General features: G+C 58.7%; 1 long non-coding RNA gene across 2 annotated transcripts; it reads right to left on the reverse strand.

The window, feature by feature from the left end:
* Positions 1-1,169: 1,169 nt before the first annotated feature.
* Positions 1,170-5,943, reverse strand: LOC122102537. 2 transcript variants are annotated; one of them, XR_006146520.1, is made up of 4 exons: positions 5,846-5,943; positions 3,949-4,025; positions 3,172-3,242; positions 1,170-1,509 (listed from the first exon to the last, which is right to left on the reverse strand). It is a non-coding gene; the product is annotated as an uncharacterized LOC122102537 (long non-coding RNA). The 2 variants fall into 2 exon arrangements; XR_006146519.1 differs by lacking the exon at positions 3,172-3,242 and having other exon boundaries at positions 1,171-1,509.
* Between the last annotated feature and the right edge of the window lie 917 nt (positions 5,944-6,860).

Genomic DNA, 6,860 nt, shown 5'->3' on the forward strand with positions numbered 1-6,860 from the left:
GCTCTCGGGGTAGAGGGAAAAATCAGACACAGCGACAAGGTCAGCAGCTTCCACGCCAAGGGTGTTGCTCGCCCGTCTGTGCGGAGCCGGCCTGTGGATGACCGCAGCCAGGTTTTCCGGGGAGCCATCGTTTGAGGGATATTTAGGATGTGGCTTGGTTTGGTGGGGGTTTCTGGGTGGGGACCCTAGATCCACATGGGAGCCGTGAGCGGGGACTGGGGACAGGAGTGGGGGGCTGAGGGAAGGGGGCGAGGAGAGTCTGATCCGGGTATAAAATGGCCCGCACGTGTTTGTCCGGTCCCAGGCACGGGGGTTTTGAGTGCTTCGTATTATGCAGTAATCATGCGCAAAGAGGCTTCGCATTGTGTTGTAATCATGAGCAAAGATGTCTGGACATTCGTTCTTGTTGTTTTTGTTGTTGTTGTTGTTTTGTTTTTTTGTCAGTTATGGGTCTTGAACTCAAGGCCTGGGCGCTGTCCCTCGGCTCTTTCACTCAAGGCTGGCGCTCTACCACCTGAGCCACAGCGCCACTGCTGGTTTTCGGGTGTTTCCTTGGAGATCAGAGTCTCGCGGTCTCTCCTGCCCGGGCTGGCTTTGAACCCGCGATCCTCCGATCTCCGCCTCCTGAGTGGCTGGGAGGTCAGGCGGGAGCCGCCACGGGTGTGGGGTTCAGACGGTTTTTCCTAGTCTCTGTTTCTTCTCATCCAGTCACCGCGGTGGGAAGTCCTCTGGGGGTGACCCCGTCTTGCGGGAGGCCCGGTGGCCGTGGGGATGAGCAGGAAAAGCGTGGGTGCTCTTTGTGAGGGTCCCCAGCTCCACGATGGGACATGGGGCCGGGGGGGAGACCAACCCAGCGCGCGTGGTGATGCTGAGGCTCAGGCTGGAAGGGGGGTACCCCGCTCAGTACCCGCCACGTCTCCTGGCTGACGCCAGCTGCCCGGGGCGTGTAGATCACGCTGGGACAAATGGATGCCAACGCCACCCACCCGGCCTACCTGGCTGTGCCTGCGGGGGACACCTTGGGCCCCTGGGATTCGGCCAGCCACCCCCCCTCCCACCCATGCGGTTGCCATAGCAACGGCAGCACCCGGATCCCCGAGGGAAGGGAGGAGAAGGGCGTGGAGATGGAGAAGTCCATCTGTTTCTTCCCCCCCCCCCCCACACACACACCTGCCACCTCCACCCCACTTCCCACAAACCCCAGAAAGGAGGCTGGAGGTGGGGCGGGGAGGAGGAAGGGGGGCAGGTGGGGAGGGGAAGGGAGAAAGGACCCGCTTCTAAGATGCCTGATGTGTGCGTGTGGGGGGGGGTCGCCTGCATGACCCTCCTTTCCCCTGGGGTGGGGTCAGGTTGTTATCAAAGATGGGGGGCTTTGCCAGGAGGCTCGGGGTGGGGTGGGGCGGGCGCAGATACCCCCCCTCATGTCAGCCACAGCAGGTTTTCTTCTTGGTGGAGGAGCTAACTTTCACGGTGTCCTCCCTCACCAAGTCTTCCTGCTCCAAGAGGAACCTGGGGAGGGGAAAGGCCGCTAGGGGAGAGTCGGGGTGGCTCAGTGAGCACCCCTTCCTCCCCCAGCCGCCAGAGCAGAGCCCACACAGCCGCCGGGCGGCCCCGGGGTGTGTGTGTGTGTGTGTGTGTGTGTGTGTGTGTGTGTGAGTCAGTGTAAAGCCAGCGTGCAGTCAACGCAGACGCCTCCTCCAGGAAGCCCTCCTGCCCACGCTCCTCACAGAGACAAGGATCAGGGGATGGATGGTCTCTATGGAAGGAGGCGGCCTTGTTAGTGGAGGGGGTAAGGGCTCATGCCTGCCGTCCCGGCTGAGAGCTGAGGACTGAGGCTCCAAGTCAGCCTGGGCAGGGAAAGTCCAAGAGACTCTTCTCTCCAATGAACTAGCATAAAACAAGACAGCTGGAAGTGGAGCCGTGGCTCAAAGTTGGTAGAGCGCTAGCCTTCAGCGAGTGAGCTCAGGTTACGGCGCCCAGGTCCTGAGTTCAAGCCCCAGGATCACCGGGGGGGGGGGGGGGGGAGAAGAGGGAAAAAAAGCAAGCAACAGTCTCTTCTTAACCGTGCTGTAACTCCCCAGGCATTTTCCACTAGGAGAGTGTGGTGAAGGTTCTCAAGCTGTCAACAAGGCCAGAGAGCTTTGCCAGAAGCCTCAGCGGAAGAGAAGAGTCTAGAACCTCCCCTATGGTATATGTCATAACATATCATCTCTGTGCGTTGAGGAACTGATCAATGGTTCTGGATTTTTAATTTCTCAATTTGAAATACTGAAAAAGAATCCTCATAGGAGCACTCAGTGCATCATGGGTACTCTTCGATGTTTGTTGGATGGATGGATGGATGGATGGAAGGTGGATGGGTGGATGGATGTGTGGATGGTGGATGGATGGATGGATGGATGGGTGGGTAAATAAGTGGGTAGATGGTTGACTGGATAGATGGGTGGATGGGTGGATCAATGGATGGATGGATCATTGGGTAGATAAATGGGTGGGTAGATACGTGAGTGAATGGATTGAGTGGCTGATGGGTGAGTGGATAAGTGGATGGATGGATGGATGACTAGGTGGATAAATGAGTGGGTAGGTGGGTGAGTGAATAGATGGATGGATGGATGGATGGATGGATGGATGGATGGATGGATGGGGTGGGTAGGTAGGTGGTTGAGTGGATAGATTGATGGGTAGATGAATGACTGGGCAGAAAAGATATGTAGATGGGTGAGTGAATAAATGGAGGGGGTGGATGAATGGCTGAGTGGATATGTGGGTGAATGGATGAATGGATGGGTAGATGGATGGATGTTGGATAGGTGGATGGATGGGTGGATAGATAATGGGTGGGTGGGTTGATGTATGATGGGTGGGTAGATGGATGGATGGAGGATGGATGGGTGGGTGGATTGATGTATGATGGGTGGATAGATGGATGGATGGATGTTGGATGGGTGGGTGGATGGGTGGATAGATAATGGGTGAGTGGGTTGATGGATGATGGGTAGGTAGATGGTTGGATGAAGACATGATTGGGTAGATAGATGGGTGGGAAGATGGGTAAAGGAGTGGATGGATGGGTGGTCCACTGAGTGGATAATTGGATGGGTAGATGGGTGAAGGTCAGGATGGACGTGTGGGTGGGTGGATGGACGGATAGATGGAATCAACGCCCACCTGGGTGAATGGCATTCGAATGAGCTCCTCCACAGTGGCAAAGGCTCTGAGGTGTGGTCTTGTTTCCTGAACTTTCGGTGTGAACAGGTAAGAACTTGGACCTCAGGAAGCGATCCCTCTGTGACCCGACCTTTCAGGACTGTGACTGAGACCATGGCCTGTTCTCCTGTGGCCGTGGCCTGCCCTCCCGTGGCCGTGGCCTGCCCTCACGTGGCCTGCCCTGCCCTCACGTGGCCTGGCCTGCCCTCCCGTGGGCCTGGCCTGGCCTCTCGTGGCCTGGCCTTTCCTCCCGTGGCCGTGGCCTGCCCTCCCGTGGCTGTGGCCTGCCCTCACGTGGCCTGGCCTGCCCTCACGTGGCCTGGCCTGCCCTCCCGTGGCTGTGGCCTGCCCTCCCGTGGCCTGGCCTGCCCTCCCGTGGCCCTGGCCTGCCCTCTTGTGGCCTGCCCTGCCCTCCCGTGGCCTGGCCTGCCCTCCCGTGGCCTGGCCTGCCCTCCCGTGGCCTGGCCTGCCCTCTTGTGGCCTGCCCTGCCCTCCCGTGGCCTGCCCTGCCCTCCCGTGGCCTGGCCTGCCCTCTTGTGGCCTGCCCTGCCCTCCCGTGGCCTGGCCTGCCCTCTTGTGGCCTGCCCTGCCCTCCCGTGGCCTGGCCTGCCCTCCCGTGGCCTGGCCTGCTCTCCCATGGCCTTGGCCCGGGGTGGAGGGTTCAGGGGTCCTTGCAGACCTGGGGTGGGGGGCGTGGCCTTCTTCACCTTTGGGGGGGAACGGGGAGGGGTCTCCTACCTGGCCAGGTGAAGCAGCGACTCCGTGACGTTGTGACCCGAATACGCGCTGCACTCGTAGAAGATCAGATTGTTCTCCTAGATCAGGACGCAGAGGAAATGGGGGAGACCATGAGGGCGGCTGGGGGTGGGGGGCGTGGCCAGAGGTGGGAGCAGTGCCCCGGTCTGATCTCTGCCCCCTCCCCCCTCTCCCCCTCCCCAGCCCCCAGCCCCAACCCCCCCCCTCCCCCCCCCGCCGTTAATCAGCCTCACTTCAGGTAAGCGCCGGCAGCTCCTGCCTGTCATCCTAACCACTCAGGAGGCTGAGATCTGAGGATCGCAGTTCAAAGCCAGCCCCGGGCAGGAAAGTCCCTGTGAGACTCTGATCTCCCATAAGCCCCCAGAAAACCGGAAGTGTCCAGGCCCTGAGTTCAAGCCCCACGGCTGACCAAAAGAATAAAAAAGACTGTGTGCTTCAAAACCACAATACTGATGGCACGGGCGCTGGCTGTCAGATGCGGTGTCTGGAGGCTGCTGTCTTCCAGGGAGGGAGGCCGGAGGCCAGAGGCCAGTCTGGAGGCTGTCACTCGGGAGGATTAAATGCTATATTCCAACTCCCTGCTTTTCATCGCAGCCTGAGGATGTGGCACCTCCTCCTCCGGTCCACCCAGCCTGGCTCACCTCCCTTCATCCGCAGGGCCCCCCCCATCAGACTGTCAAAGACTTCATGGGGGGAAATGAAGGCCTAGAACCAAATGGTGGGCACCCTCCTTCCTCCAAAGAAAAGCCAGTGGTGGGTGGTGATGGTTTGAACTGATGTGGGGGGGGTGGGCGGGCCTTCATGGCTCACACCTGCAATCCCAGCTACTCAGGAGGCTGAGATCTGAGGATCACGGTTTGAATATCCACGAGGCTCCTATTTCCAATTAACCACCCAGAACTGGGAAGCAGAGGTGAGGATCAAGTGGTAGAGCACCAACCTTGAGCAAAAACAAACACAAAAACAAACCAACAACAACAACAACAAAAACTTAAGGGGCAGTGCTCAAGTCCTGAGTTCAAGCCCCAGTACTGATACCAAGAGAGAGAGACAGACAGACACAGACAGACATTCAGAGAGAGACAGAGACAGAGAGACAGAGACAGAGACACAGAGAAACACAAACAGAAAGACAGGGAGAGGCCAGAAAATGAGATTAACTGTATTCCAGCAAAGATCTTTGGATCTTGGTGTATTTGGGAATCTAGAATGCTCTGTGTATATGTATAATTGTTTTTTATTTTGGCGGTGGTAGGGCTTGAACTCAGGGCCTGGGCGCTGTCCCTGAGCCTCTTTGTGCTCAAGGCTAGCGCTCTACCACTTGAGCCAGGACACCACCTCTGGGTTTTGTGGGGTTTTTGTATTGTTTTGCTGAGTCAATGGAGATCAGAGTCTCACGGACTTTCCTGCCAGGGGCTGGCTTCGAACCTTGATCCTCAGATCTCAGCCTCCTGAGTAGCTGGGATGACAGGCGGGAGCCACTGGCTCCCGGCTCCTTTTCTTTCTTTTTCCCCTAGAAACTTTCCATCTGTGCGCTTTCCAGATTTGGCCTTAGGAGTCCTATTTAGAGCGAGCATGCTAAGAATGGTGGACCAGCCTCTGTGAACTAATACACGTACGCGCATGTGCGCACACACACACACACACACGCACACGCATGCACACACACACACACACACGCACACGCACGCACGCACACACACACACACACCCGCATGCACACTGAGGATAATTCCCTACGTGATTGGCTCTCCACAATTCTTTCCTCGTCTCTTCCTGTCCACGGGGCATCTAGAAATCTCTATCAAGGCTGATGCATCCAGGGAGACGGAAGTGCTGTGCGTTTTTTGTTTGCTGTCTGTCTGTCTGTCTGTCTTACCTTGGCGAGTTTCTCTCCGTGGCCCCGGGGGACTTCCCGCTCCTTCTCGTTATCCAGTTTGTTGGCCAACAGCAGCACAGGAACGCGGCCTCCGGCGGCATCCTGTAACACAGGCCGGTCCCTGGAGGGGGGAATGAGCAAGGCCGCCGCGCGCCTGGTCCACGCCCCCCACCCCAGGTTTGCGGCGCCCGCCGGGAGGCTGTGGTCTTGTCGGAGAGTCTCCCGCTGCCCCCCACGTGGCCCGCAGCCAGGACTGCGGGCCTCAGTTTACTGCACGGTGCTGAGGCCTGCTGCTGATTACCGTCCACCCCCCCTCCACGGCCCCCTGGGCTCCTGGCTGCTCTTCAGCTGTTCTGGGGAGCAGGGGGCAGCCCGGGGGGGACAGCGGGTGCCGAGAGGCTCCGGCTGCCCTCCCCAGGGGCATCCCTAAGTGGTTAGACTACCTAAGGGACCGGAACGCGCCACAGGAACACAATCGGCCGGGCCTCGATCTGCTCGGCGCTTGCTGGGAGTAGAAGTGGCCTCCCCCAGCCCCCACCGAGGTCTCCTGTGGGTGTATCAGCCACCACGGGGCAGCCCTGGGTCCCCAGAATCCGTATCTGACGGGCTCCGAGCCCGGCTGCTACTTGTTTCTCTGTGCCTTGGTGTCAGATTAAATAGGACGGCTCACACCTGTCATCCCAGTCACTCAGGAGGCTGAGATCTGAGGATCGAGGTTCAAAGCCAGCCCGGGCAGGAACGTCCGTGAGCCTCTGATCTCCCATGAACCACCAGAAAAACCGGACGTGGCGCTGTGGCTCAAGTGGTAGGAGAACCCGCCTTGAGCTGAAGAGCTGAGGGACGGCGCCTAGGCCCTGAGTTCAAGCCCCAGGACTGACCAAAGGCTGTCATTTTTCTATGAGGAGCTAGGCTGTCCCCGGTCTCTGCCTCCATCTCTCTGGGTAAGACTGACTTGGTTGCTCTTCTCCTCAATCCCGGGGGGGGGGGGGCTTGAATCTAGGCCTTCATGTGGAGC

The sequence above is a fragment of the Dipodomys spectabilis genome, unplaced genomic scaffold (genome assembly GCF_019054845.1).
Source record: "Dipodomys spectabilis isolate Male_0828 unplaced genomic scaffold, ASM1905484v1 ptg000787l, whole genome shotgun sequence".
NCBI lineage: Eukaryota > Metazoa > Chordata > Mammalia > Rodentia > Heteromyidae > Dipodomys > Dipodomys spectabilis.